This window comes from Cydia amplana, chromosome 13 (assembly GCF_948474715.1).
Source record: "Cydia amplana chromosome 13, ilCydAmpl1.1, whole genome shotgun sequence".
NCBI classification, from domain to species: Eukaryota; Metazoa; Arthropoda; class Insecta; order Lepidoptera; family Tortricidae; genus Cydia; species Cydia amplana.
This window is the reverse complement of record NC_086081.1, coordinates 14263778-14277906: the sequence shown is the minus strand read 5'-3', so window position 1 is coordinate 14277906 and position 14129 is coordinate 14263778. Positions and strand designations below refer to the sequence as shown.

Here is a 14129-nt window from a genome sequence, read left to right as displayed (position 1 = left end):
TGTAATAAAATAAACACATTGTATTTTTTTGCCTTTTTTAAGCCCAGATTCCCGGGGCATATCCATACTAACATAATGATTGAGGTCGTTCACCCCAGGTCGAATCCAAAAAACCGATCACTGCTCATTTGTCATTTGAATAGGGTATTTGACATTGTTTTTATGAATAGTATCAGTCGATCAGGTTTGTTTTGAGGATCAAATGTCTGTATGGGACCTATTTTGTCTTAAAGCAGTACAAAAGTCACAAATGATGGTCTTAGTCTGGCACTCGCACTTTACTGACGCGTAGAAGCGTTTCTAAGAAATTGGTAATAATACATCGTGACGTCACCATGTAAAGTTAGAAGCCGTTTCGATGTATGTAAAACAAGGAAATTGCGATTTTGTCGGTGAAATATTGTGTTTATGTATTACTGTTGCTATACAATATTATTTTAAACAAAATGTAAGGAATCGAATGGTACCATTCTTTTTTTTCCATTTGGAAGTTCAAATTTTTTTTTAAACTTTATGTCTTGTATTTTTTTATTATTCCCATATATTGTTTAAGTTTCCAATGTATTGTGATAATTGCTCATTTTCTATCTATTTAACTAGATTTAATTATAAAATTCAACATGTGTCAACAACCCTATACAGTGGACAAAACAAGTCCTTTTGTACTGTTTCTTGGAAATGGAATTTCGATACCCTTGCTCGTTTCATGGAAATAAATGTAATACTGATTAAACAGGGTAAATACTGAACATTGGAAATCTGAGTAAAATGCGGAATCAGTCAATACGTAGAACAAAATGTTACAAAATTGTTAACATGACTGGCAGTCAAAATTATATGGAATTCACTGTGTTGTGCATAAAACTGGTGTATTCCCCTTTGTCCACGTCGGGTACAGATGGAAATTGTTTTTTCGTGTAAGTCATTTACATTTGTCCCCACCTGGTGTATAGTGACGGTTACATAGGGGCGGGGACAAATGGGAATAACCCTAAAACCAGAAGTGGAATAGGTATAATGAAGAAACATTCTCCTAATACATTTAAACCGGCATGTCAAGATATGGTAGTAAATACTATTTCCTTAAATCTCTCACCCCAAAACTTATAGGGTGACTGCTATTATAGTTATTGACCTTTCCTAACAAGAAAGAAAAAGCGAAAAGAACCTTGACGCTTTTCTGTTTTGCCCTATGGTTGACTGGTAGAGAATTCCTGTAGCGGCATTAAGTACGCCTGTAAGTACTCTTTTTTATGTGCAATAAAGTTTAAAAATAAATAAATGACTATATAATAGCAGTCACCCTACCGCGGTATTCGGAAAACAAGATCCGTTCTGGAGAAGAGAACGATACGATATGTACTAGATACCTGGTCGTTTAGATTTCAACTAGATATCTTTTGCAGCTCAATTCCGGCAAACAATGTCACTTACGATAAATTATCGTATTAAGATCGTTTCCAAGTCCTTTTGAAATCTAAAAATACATAACGAGACGTTTACTGTGGAAATCGTTCAAGAGTATCTCCGGAATCGCGGAAATGTCAAATTTGACAGGCTAGATCTTAAAAATATCGTTGTCGTATCTTGGTGATGTCTAATAGATATCTAGTTCAAAATCCGAATCGAGCCCCTACACTTCTCTTGTCCATGGAAATTTTAATTAATCAAACCAATTTCAGTTCAAAAGAGGTACCAAGCCAAGTCAGAATACGAACACTTCGTTAACCTTGTCATCAAAGTATGCAAAATAGATCGACGGCATTAACTATAGCCTTCCAAATAATTTAAGCTTAACATTAAATTCACTTTGTTCGTAGCACCTCTACGTTAAGAGCTACGGGTTTGGTACAGTTATGACTCGGAGACTGCGCGAATTCAGTACCCCGCGAACCTCCGTACAGAACGGCCGTGTTGTGTCAGTGACGTTCCAATCTGCGCTTTGCGCGGCAAATGTGATTTAAAAAAAAACGGTGAGTGCGGTGTTCCATTGTTTTTTTAATCGGTGTCCTGTGGAAGTGCTGGCCATAATTGTCGTAAGCTTTTGAATTCTCTCGAGTTTTTCACGGGTTTTGTCAACAAAGCGGCGTGAGGGCTTATTAACGCATTGTGATGATAAAACTTGGGAATTTTATGATGAAAAACATTTTTTTAATGGAATTTCTTTGTTAAGTGTGCATACATAAATGTATTTGCGCCTTGAAATAGCGGCTTAATATTTAAATGGGTAAATTCTTAATATATTTTTTCATCTAAAATTTAAAACCTTAATTAATAAAGTGGCTTTTATCTAGATACAACAAAAAGCTTTAAGATGCCAAGATCTAGGTACACTTAAAAGGAAAACTTATGTCTAAAATAAAATTTAAGAGCCACTTTTATTACCTAACACCTTTTAATAATTTCAAAATAAACGTTATTATTTTATATTTCATAAAGATGAAAGGGGCTAGAATGGAAATAAAAAGCTCGTGAAAGTTGTCAGCATGACTGAACATCACTTCGCCGTCTCCAATTAACGTGGTTATTTAGTACAAGGCTCTTTTGTACGGTTTTTTGTGACTATTAATTATTTGACTTAATTAGCATATTATTAAACCGTTTTATAAAATATTTAGCCTGTATTATAACACACGCATGAAATATACCTATATTAGTTCTAAGAACGTCTAAAAGTGAAGTTTTTTTTTTAAGTATTAAATTATTCTCGTGCTTTTACGCAAACTATTAATTGCACCTATACAGGATGTTTATTTAGTCACCTGCAATATTTAACTGGGTGAATATATAGATCATACTGAGCAATTTTTACTATGGAACCAACCCAAATCGCGAAAAGCAATTGTCTGTTTCATACATTTTGGCTGTCTGGTCTTGACATTTTCTATGGGAGATTAATATTTTTTGCGATTTCGAAGCGCGTGACTAAATAAACACTCTGTATGGATATTCAACTATTTTAACGATTATATATAATAAATTTCAGTGCCTAGATATTTTTATTTACATTATACAGATATATTTATTTCTACCCATATGTATAAAAAAAAATACATATGTATACTGAATATGCTCTTCCCTTTCTTATGCGAAAATACGAATACTGAAATTGAGTGAATGGCAAAATAATTCTACATAGTTAAGGACCTGTAATTAGTTTGAAGTTAATTGATTCCATTATGTTACGACAATTAAGCCATTTCTATTTAATTTATATGCATGAAAGTGTTTTTGCGTATGTTATAGACTTATAAGTGTATGAATTTAGTACGTAAATACGACACAATATGATTCACATGATTATTTTTCGTAACACAAATGAATCACTTAACTTAAGACTAATCACTTGTTCTTAACTAAGCTTAATTACGTAATTTTTTTTGCAAATCTACCTGGTATGCGTTTGGGTTAAATAAGCACTATAGTTCGTTTTTTTTTGCATTAGAAATAAGGTAAACAATCATGATGTGTCTTTTAATTGAAAAACACATTTTAAAAATAAGTTACGGCAAATATGTAACAATTATGAATCTAAAACGATCATTTATATTCTTCTGCTTTCATAAGTAATAGGTACAGATTTTTAAAAAGCGTTATTCAATTAAAAGACATGTCAAGATCGCTTACCTTCTTTCAAGTTCTTTCTATAGGTAATGCTAAAAAAACGAACTATAGGTAAGCAGTCATCGTCTCCTCGCATTATTCCGACACTTCCACGGCTCATGGGAGCCTGGGGTCCGCTTGGCAACTAATCCCAAGAATTGGCGTACGCACTAGTTTTTACGATTTACGTTTTTGGATTAAATAAGCAGTAATAAATATATTTAATTCATATACCTATATATTTAAATAAAAAGCGTATCTTTATATTTGTTATCTTACAGGCCTTTACATGGTTAAATAAAAATTGAAACTGTTTTTCTGAATTTATATTTTGAAATAGCATACTAGGTACTCGTATGATGTAGTCAAAATACTTAACTTTAAAAAATATTAGAAATTATGAAAGAACCATTAAGATGTTTTATCTATTTTACCTTACATTAGCACTTGTACAGTATTTTCTTCCTTGTATGACACATTTTCGCCATTTTCATTATAATCCAAAATAGTACTTATCCAATATAAAATCTCATTTAATAATCTAAGTAACATCATTGAAAACTTTTCTACAAAGATAAACTTCTCTTTCACATTTTCTTGAAGTAATTTCATTTTAAAAGACGACTACAGAAACGCTCTTCTTTTTGCCGTCTTTAGGGACATTCTGCATTTCCCACGAGATTTTTCGATTTTCCGAGAAAAACTACCCTTTATCCTTAGTATATTTCGTTTTGTACGCTTGTATACCTTTCTACACTTGTTTAGCTGTTTTCCTGATAGTGTTTTGTAGGTAAGCTAAGTTAAATAAATGTGGCTTTCCATAACAACTTATTTTTTTTTAATGCGTCTAGTGCAATGATGATTATGATGAAATAGTCCTTATTGCACATGAAGCATAAGTTGTCTCTGCTGGAAAAACACAAATAAGAATTCACTTCGTTGGTTCAAATTTTTCGTAGGTACCTTATTATAAATCTATAGATGTAAATATGTCATTTGCGCATGTTCTCGTCAGATTGCGCATCTAATTAGCAAAACTCGTGCAAGTCTCGCATAAAGCGCTCGATTTATAGCAAACTACGCAGCATATTCGCTAGATTTGGACGCAACTACGTATAGAGGTATTGATAATCCGAGATCTATTTGGCTTACGTTCCTTTCAAACACTGAAGGATAAGCTCGTGTATCTAGAAATAACTACTTTAACACATTCAGTGCCAGTGCGAGCTACGCGCTACGAGCGTAGCCGATAACGAAATAACCCATATTTGTATGCCTATAGCGGGTCGCCGACAAACGTGTTAAGTAAAGTAAAACATTGATAATCCTTGTAAGATTCCGTTACACAAGTTCGTTTTCCGGGCGGGGCGTGAGCGGGGCGTGAGCGTTTTATGTGTAAACTAGCGACCCGCCCCGGCTTCGCACGGGTTGACAAATTATATGTACAAAAACGTTCCTCTTCAATCACTCTATCTATTAAAAAAAAAGCGGCCAAGTGCGAGTCGGACTCGCCCATGAAGGGTTCCGTATTTAGGCGATTTATGACGTATTAAAAAAAAACTACTTACTAGATCTCGTTCAAACCAATTTTCGGTGGAAGTTTACACGGTAATGTACATCATTAGTCATCATCAGTATTTTTTTTAGTTTTATCATTCTGTTATTTTAGAAGTTACAGGGGGGGGGGACACATTTTACCACTTTGGAAGTGTCTCTCGCGCAAACTATTCAGTTTAGAAAAAAATGATATTAGAAACCTCAATATCATTTTTGAAGACCTAGATACCCCACACGTATAGGTTTGATGAAAAAAAAAATTTGAGTTTCAGTTCTAAGTATAGGGAACCCCAAAAATTTATTGTTTTTTTTCTATTTTTGTGTGAAAATCTTAATGCGGTTCACAGAATACATCTACTTACCAAGTTTCAACAGTATAGTTCTTATAGTTTCGGAGAAAAGTGACTGTGACATACACGGACAGACGGACAGACAGACAGACAGACATGACGAATCTATAAGGGTTCCGTTTTTTGCCATTTGGCTACGGAACCCTAAAAACCGCATCCAAATCCGTGGCGCAGTTTTAAAGATCTAAGCATACATACATACAGACAGACAGACAGCGGGAAGCGACTTTGTTTTATACTATGTAGTAAAGCGGCGCGCCCCGCTCACGCCCCGCCCGGAAAACGCGCCTGTGTGACGGAACCTTAAACCTATAAACTGATGACGATCGACGACATAATTATGACGTACTTGCCAATATCGCCGACATATGGAAAACCGAGTGGCATCCGCCGCCCTCGTCCCGAAATGCGCATTACTCCCCTTGGGAGTTTGGGAGCAGTTACTAATGGCCGGGTTGAGAGGTCAAGCCCAAAAATGTGCATAACATTTAAGTGACGTGTTTAAGAGCTAGGATAGTGGATGACCCGTTTCTCCATACAAACCATAGAGAAAAAATACATAGATTCCTCACTCCATACATCAGTTTTGGTACCAAAAACACTATTAATTTCAGTGTCTACATCTAGCATCGAGTAGAGGAACGATCAGTACTGCTACTTGACAATAGATGTAGCACCGACCAGAAAGTCTTATGTTGTTGAGCATAGTGTATAGTTTTCCTAGTTCTTACTGACTTACAAATTGGTTTGCCCAACTAAATATAGTTTAACAACCCAGCGAGGAAATGCTGCCAGCATTTTCGGTGCCTATGCCTCAGGGGCCCTTTTTAGGGTTCCGTAGCCAAATGGCAAAAAACGGAACCCTTATAGATTCGTCATGTCTGTCTGTCTGTCTTGTCTGTCCGTCTGTCCGTGTATGTCACAGTCACTTTTCTCCGAAACTATAAGAACTATACTGTTGAAACTTGGTAAGTAGATGTATTCTGTGAACCGCATTAAGATTTTCACACAAAAATAGAAAAAAAAAACAATAAATTTTTGGGGTTCCCTATACTTAGAACTGAAACTCTAAATTTTTTTTTCATCAAACCTATACGTGTGGGGTATCTATGGATAGGTCTTCAAAAATGATATTGAGGTTTCTAATATCATTTTTAGGGTTCCGTAGCCAAATGGCAAAAAACGGAACCCTTATAGATTCGTCATGTCTGTCTGTCTGTCTGTCCGTCTGTCTGTCCGTCCGTATGTCACAGCCACTTTTCTCCGAAACTATAAGAACTATACTGTTGAAACTTGGTAAGTAGGTGTATTCTGTAAACCGCATTAAGATTTTCACACAAAAATAGAAAAAAAAAACAATAAATTTTTGGGGTTCCCCATACTTCAAACTGAAACTCAAAAATTTTTTTTTCATCAAACCCATACGTGTGGGGTATCTATGGATAGGTCTTCAAAAATGATATTGAGGTTTCTAATATCATTTTTTTCTAAACTGAATAGTTTGCGCGAGAGACACTTCCAAAATGGTAAAATGTGTGTCCCCCCCCCCCCCTGTAACTTCTAAAATAAGAGAATGATAAAACTAAAAAAAATATATGATGTACATTATCATGTAAACTTCCACCGAAAATTGGTTTGAACGAGATCTAGTAAGTAGTTTTTTTTTATACGTCATAAATCGCCTAAATACGGAACCCTTCATGGGCGAGTCCGACTCGCACTTGGCCGCTTTTTGTCTAAACTGAATAGTTTGCGCGAGAGACACTTCCAAAGTGGTAAAATGTGTGTCCCCCCCCCCTGTAACTTCTAAAATAACAGAATGATAAAACTAAAAAAAATATATGATGTACATTACCGTGTAAACTTCCACCGAAAATTGGTTTGAACGAGATCTAGTAAGTAGTTTTTTTTTAATACGTCATAAATCGCCTAAATACGGAACCCTTCATGGGCGAGTCCGACTCGCACTTGGCCGCTTTTTTAGATTTTACATAGTTTTATTTAGTCTTATTTTAATTTAAGATTAGTTTAATTACAGTTTTATAAGTAGTGTTACAATTTCGTCTTAAGTTATAACCGACTTCTCCCATTCATTGTGAAAACTTATTACGTGTTTTTAGGCTATCAGTATCGATTATGATGAATGAAAACCATTTTACCACAAACATGCTTTATCACTTACCAACACTACACTTTTTTAAACTCTGATTAGACGACTCTAAAGTGTCATTCAATAGAACTAGCTAACCATGTAAACAAACCGCCATACTAAAATTGACACTGAACGTCAATTTACTAGTAACTTTTGTTTACATAGTTAGCAAGTTCTATTGAACGACACTTTAGAGTATTTTTCCACAATTTCTTTCACACGTTCTGTATTATTTTTGTAAACAACCCTCAGAAGACAAACAATCACTTTAAGTGTCACCTTACGTTCTAACGTCTCTTTTATTCGATCGGACAGTGTGCGGTCAAAAAGGTAAAATGAGATGGTTTTCTAGCATTAAAACGTACTCAGCTGATAAGGCGACCAGCGAAAATGGGTGGCATTCGGACTTATAATTCTAACTTGATAAAATAATATACAGGGTGCTTCCTGCCCAGTAGCATGGTCGTATATTTATCGTTTATCACCATGCCTGTCACGTTCTAGCAAGTATGTAAGTGCGAAAGTGACGGGCATGGTGACAGTCGATAAAAATGAAACCGTGCTGAGCCCGCTGTAACAGGAGCAATAAATTAAACTAATGGCTGTACTCCTCAAACTGACCAACATTTGTTCAGCAACTTTAAAAAAATATGAATCCTTTAGACTTCCTCTATTTACTACAAAATAAATATTGCCTTCAATGTACGCTGACATCAGTGTGTTTGACGTTGCTTGTCACGCTTTAAACATAACAAAATTTGCAATACATCGCGTCGTAGAATAAACTTAAAGGTATAATAAAAATCAAAACAAGAGTTATTTTCAAAAGTTGCTGAACAACTGTTGGTCAGTTTAAGGAGTACAGCCTACAGTTTAATTTATTGCTCGTGTTACAGGAAACACCCTGTATAGTTATTTTTTGTTGTACAGCGGTGTATATGTAATTACATTTGTAAGTTTCTTGGCTCGCAAGGATGTCTGACAAAAGATGGACAAACCAAATCTAGACACGCGGCAGCGTGTCCAGCCAAGTTCAAAGAAAAAGGAACTGGCGACGCAGCAACCGTGTGTAATATTACACGAACCATTTCGAGCTACTTTTGACCCCTTCACAACTTGAAACCTACTTAACCTACACATATGAAATTTGGCACATGTATTCAAGTCCCTTAGCTTGTACAAAATACAAAATTTCATAAACATAGCTCAAACAGTTATTGATAAATTAACGTTTAAAAACCGGCATTTTTGTGACTGACTGACATATAGATCAAAAACCTAACCCCCTTCCAGATGACCTAGAAACTTGATATTTGGCATCAAGGTAGACTATTAGGTGCATATAGAGGGCAAAATCTGAAAACTGGAATTTATTGATATTTCGGTGGAAAAAAAAATACTTATAGACCAAAAACCTAACCTACTTCTAGATGACTCAGAAACTTGATATTTGGCATCAAGGTAGACTATTAGGTGCATATAGAGGGAAAAATCTGAAAACTGGAAATTATTGATATTTCGATGGAAAAAAAATGTATTAATACTTATAGAGCAAAAACCTAACCCACTTCTAGATGACTTAGAAACTTGATATTTGGCATCAAGGTAGACTATTAGGTGCATATAGAGGGAAAAATCTGAAAACTGGGATTTATTGATATTTCGGTGGAAAAAAAATTAATACTTATAGACCAAAAACCTAACCCACTTCTAGATGACTTAGAAACTTGATATTTGGCATCAAGGTAGACTATTAGGTGCATATAGAGGGAAAATCTGAAAACTGGAATTTATTGATATTTCGGTGGAAAAAAAAATATTAATACTTATAGACCAAAAACCTAACCTACTTCTAGATGACTTAGAAACTTGATATTTGGCATGACTGAAGGTAGACTATTAGGTGCGTATAGAGGGAAAAATCTGAAAACCGAAACTTTTTGACAATTAACCGCGCGATAGCGAGGGTTTCCTTTTCAGCTTAGGTAAACTGCTTTCATGATGAATACTATAGTAATTTCTGTACAAAAAGTAATGATATCCCAACAAAAACATAAATGTGAAATGAAAGCCAAGTTCAATAGGTATTAAGAATTTGTGTCGTTGTTGACTCGCCGACAAAAGAATTGAGATCTATCTCTATGGGTGCCAAGTTCTGTGCTGTGTAGAAAATCCTGAAATTATAAAGGATTTCTCTTGGCTAGTTTTTAAAAACAAACCAAATTTTTGAAAAAGTAATGTTCAGAACGCATCCTATGTGACGTCACGGACGGCCGATTGCCTCCGAAATTCGAAGATCGTCAACGATCGGATGCGTATATAACGTCCGCCGCCAGCAGCCAACGGCAATCTTCCAAAATCTATTGAACGGCAAACTGTACTTGTAGTTGTACTGTATTAATTTAATTTTTAAAATAAATCTTTGTACACACGTTAAAATAATAAGTCTTCATTGAAGATCCACTTAGGCATCCCTGCACCACTAGAAAGGAGCCTAGGCCTCAACAAGTAACATAGATAAATATATATTACCTATATGCCTATACGTAAAAATACAACACCCTGTATAGTTATTTTTTGTTGTACAGCGGTGTATATGTAATTACATTTGTAAGTTTCTTGGCTCGCAAGGATGTCTGACAAAAGATGGACAAACCAAATTACTATGTACCCGGACCAATAGACAAATTCAAAGAAGGAAGACCTCATGTTTTATTTACTTTAACAGGACTTAATTGCGTTTATTTATATGCTTTCAAATTACCGTTACTCCGACGTTTTGAGGACGGCATTGTTCTTGCTAAAGAAAAACTGAGTAACGTTGACATAAACATCTTATAGCTCAATCTTCTAAGGAAGACTTGCAAAAGTTGCTGGTGCATAGGGACTCTAACAGTATAAGACATAGATATCTAACTGGCTCTCTCTGGAGGAGGCTGTTACCCGAAAAGCTTCTTGCTTCGCAGGAATAAACTTTAATTCAAATTTAATTATACTATATTTCATGTAAAAAATAACAATATAATTATATCTCATAATTATTAATGTATATTCCTTTTATATATTATAAACCTGCAAGATATGAATTCGATTTCATTTGTCAACGTCCCATGGTTATGGGTCACAAATATTACATTTACATTTTATACAGCCGATAGAACAGAGCGTGAACTGTATGAAGTTTGGTACAAAAGATATCATGGCATGTTAGCATTAAACTTTTCAGAACTAGCAATAAATCAGAACTTAGTTGAAGTAACACAGAAAGTGGCCATCTTTAATAGGTGTATAAGTTAAAGGATTGTGCTAGAAATGTTATACGCGAAAGTTCAGGAAATAACTAAGATTGTAGATCCTTATAATTATTACCTACCCAAAGAATTTAGTATAACTTTAGGTATATTATCTACCCAAAGAATTTAGTATAACGTTTCTGTAGCCGAACTACATGTGATTTTATGCGTTTCTTTGGCAACTCAAACAAACAAACAATATTTGCAAAAAAAGGGTAACGTTTACAGGTATTGATGTAAGTAAACAGTAGGTTTATTCACCTTTTCGGCTTTAGGTGAGTCGTTAGAGTCACAAAATCAAAGAGTGAAAAGAAATTTATCTCTCCATCTCGAAATACGTATTTTAATTTATTTGTAAATTCGTTTTTCTTTTGCCATTTTTGCGCTCAATATTTAGATATGATAAGCAACAAAAAAGATTAGCGACAGTATTATTTCCGCATATATCAATAACTAGCTCTAAGCCACGTGACCTATTATTTCCTATTAAATCTTTGTGAAGTTTGGAATACCTATTTTAGTCGTATAAAATATTTAATTCAGTACCTAATGCACAACACAACAAAATAAATGTTATACCTATAAAAAATACATTAATTTTAATTATTTTAAAAGTGTCGTTTCTATGTATCGAACATACTCTCTGCCTGCAAACAGAACTCAAAAGCTATCCGCAATCACATTACACATAACTCATAACAATGTAACGTAACTCGGCCACTCTTAACAAAATTGTTCCGCCTGCGTTACCGCTCAGAACCGAAAAGTAGTAAGTCCCAACGAATTGGATAACGAAATGACCTTTCGAGTTGAGAGAGCTCGTTGGAATTTGTTCGAGTTTTTCACGTCCATAGGCAACCGAATAGTTGGAACTAGTGTTGTTCTGTTACAATAATTTCATTTAAAGATGTGATTTTAGTCTGTAATATTGTTATACTGGATCAACCAAATCTTGTCAGTAGTAAACGGCGGCAAATTTGAAAAATCGCGGGTTAGCAACACTGTGTTCGAATAATTCCAAAATCGCGTGTCATCTGTGTGTTATCTGTGGAATGTGGATCGTGAATGACAGCCATCATCTTATTGTTTACATTCTGAATCGTTTCTATTTCAAGAGAAATTTCTGCTGTCACCATTAAATACCAAGATTATGCATGACCTCAAGCAAAGCTAAGGTGCCTACAATGTACAATCATGCTCTTTGACGGTAAACATTACTAAAATTTGAGGTTATGATAATTCACTCGAACTGACGTATGAAGGGCGGAAAAATAAACACGTTTTGGTTCGATGTACATTGCTGCTTTTCTTAGCGCAATTCTGCTCTTTGATTGTTACATGGTGTTACCCTACTTTAATTTGCAGTACATTGCTACTGACAAGATTAGCTTGACGCACTATATTCGTTAACTAGTGTTAACCGTAATTTAAAACTGAAATAAAATTATCTACGTATAATTATGTGATTAAATTGTACACGTTAAACAACGGAGCATAAATTGTCAACTTCTGTTTAATAACGAAATACAACATGCTTTTTTTCAGTACTCTTGAAGCACGCGCTCAAAACGCGAGCGAAGCGTTTCTGTTTCAGCTTGGACAGAGATTTAACTAGGACAAAGATATTATTTATGTGTTGCTGGTTGCTTTCAACATAAGTACCTATTGTGAAAATTGTCTGTCGATTGGGGTTCGCAAGGTAGATTCGTACATAGTAACGTACTCGTAATTTATAGACGATGCTCACATTTATAGACGCGATCGCGAAATTTATTTTATTACCTTTATTTACCGACGTTTCGGCAGGTTTCACTGGTCGTGGTTGCGGCTAACTCCGCTGTAGGCTTGTGCCTGTTCGTTCACTACAGAGAGCGCTCCGCTCTCGGTCAATCGGTCGAACGAACTAGTTCGCTCTTTTAGTTCCTTTAGTTCAGTTCGGTCGTTGAACTTGTTGAGAGCCGGGAATGAATAGGAATCGGTTTTACACTTTATTTTGTCCCAATCTTTGGTAACTAAATATAATTCAATTTGTACGATATGATTAGGTCGATACATTTAAACACGTTAACACAATAAAAAAATTTAAATATATAGAAAAATATTTGATTTTCCTTCAAACTTTTCGGGATTTGGCGTGTCACGTAATTCTTTCATCTCGTTCGCACTTGTGCCACTGACATTGTGAACCGTTTCGTTCCGACCGTTTTCCGTTTCACTCAGTCAAGCGGTCTCCATTCCCACTGAACTAAAAGACCTAAAGACCGACACCCCGAGACCTATAGAGCGCGCAAAAAGATTTAGTTCGTTTCGGTCCTCCACGGGATTTCATTCTTAACAGTTCTTAGTTCGCGACCGACACAAGCCTACTCCGCAGTATCTTAGTTAAAGTAATATTTAACTGGTACTAACTAACGTACTATGTTAGATACAGTAATATTTAACTGGTAACAAACTCACCACGGCCCCTCCCTAGTCCCAGCAAATGGCCGAACGGAAAGGGAACAATGTTGGGTTACGTGAGCGATGGATGAATGGCCATCACTTAGCCAACTGTTTTTTTGGTGGCGCGAAGTCAATTAGATCTTTTTTGATGGCGGGCTATTTGGGCTGCTTGGATTCTGTTACGACAGAACTTTCTGGAGCGCATTTAATTGTTAAGTGATATCATTTTCGTGATGTTTAATAAAACTTTTCTTTATTTTTATACCGATTTCGGTTGCCGGACGATAATTAATATTAATTATACTATACTGTTGAGAAATGATAAGTTCAAGCTTTCTTTTAGCAATCATGTGAAATTATCAATATAAAAATGTTATCAACATAAAAACAATACTGTAGTACTTTCACACACAGGGAGACAGGTATATGGCTCGTTACGTCACCAGTAGCTAGGATCGACACGTCCGCTCTCACCAACGGCTCTCACGTGACTGTCGCCCCACCACCCGTGAACCCGAGACTACGTCATCCCTACTTAACTCAATAACACAAACACTACATCCCTTCCTTATTACAATTTTATTGAAAGAAATCCGTTAACATTTACATCACTAAACACAAGTTCTTTATTAGTTTACGTTCGTATATATAATTTTAATTTTATTATTTCCTTTTCTTCCAGTTCATTTTGATTGAGTTTTATATTTCCTTCAATTTATTTGATTTTCCATC

At 35.3% G+C, this 14129-nt stretch overlaps 1 protein-coding gene and 1 long non-coding RNA gene across 3 annotated transcripts in view; both read left to right on the top strand.

The window, feature by feature from the left end:
- The first annotated feature begins 1708 nt into the window (after window positions 1-1708).
- The window catches only part of LOC134653561 (connectin-like), a 116017-nt gene continuing 103596 nt past the window's right edge, over window positions 1709-14129 (top strand). The window contains exon 1 of one of the 2 annotated variants that reach the window (XM_063508943.1): window positions 1709-1973. The gene's annotated coding sequence lies outside the window, so the exon portion shown is untranslated. Of the gene's footprint in view, window positions 2037-14129 lie in introns of both variants that reach the window. The other variant, XM_063508944.1, reaches the window with a different exon arrangement.
- The window catches only part of LOC134653614 (uncharacterized), a 356188-nt gene continuing 348395 nt past the window's right edge, over window positions 6337-14129 (top strand). The window contains exon 1 of the long non-coding RNA XR_010097270.1: window positions 6337-6406. This is a non-coding gene — a long non-coding RNA (uncharacterized LOC134653614). The remainder of the gene's footprint in view (window positions 6407-14129) is intronic.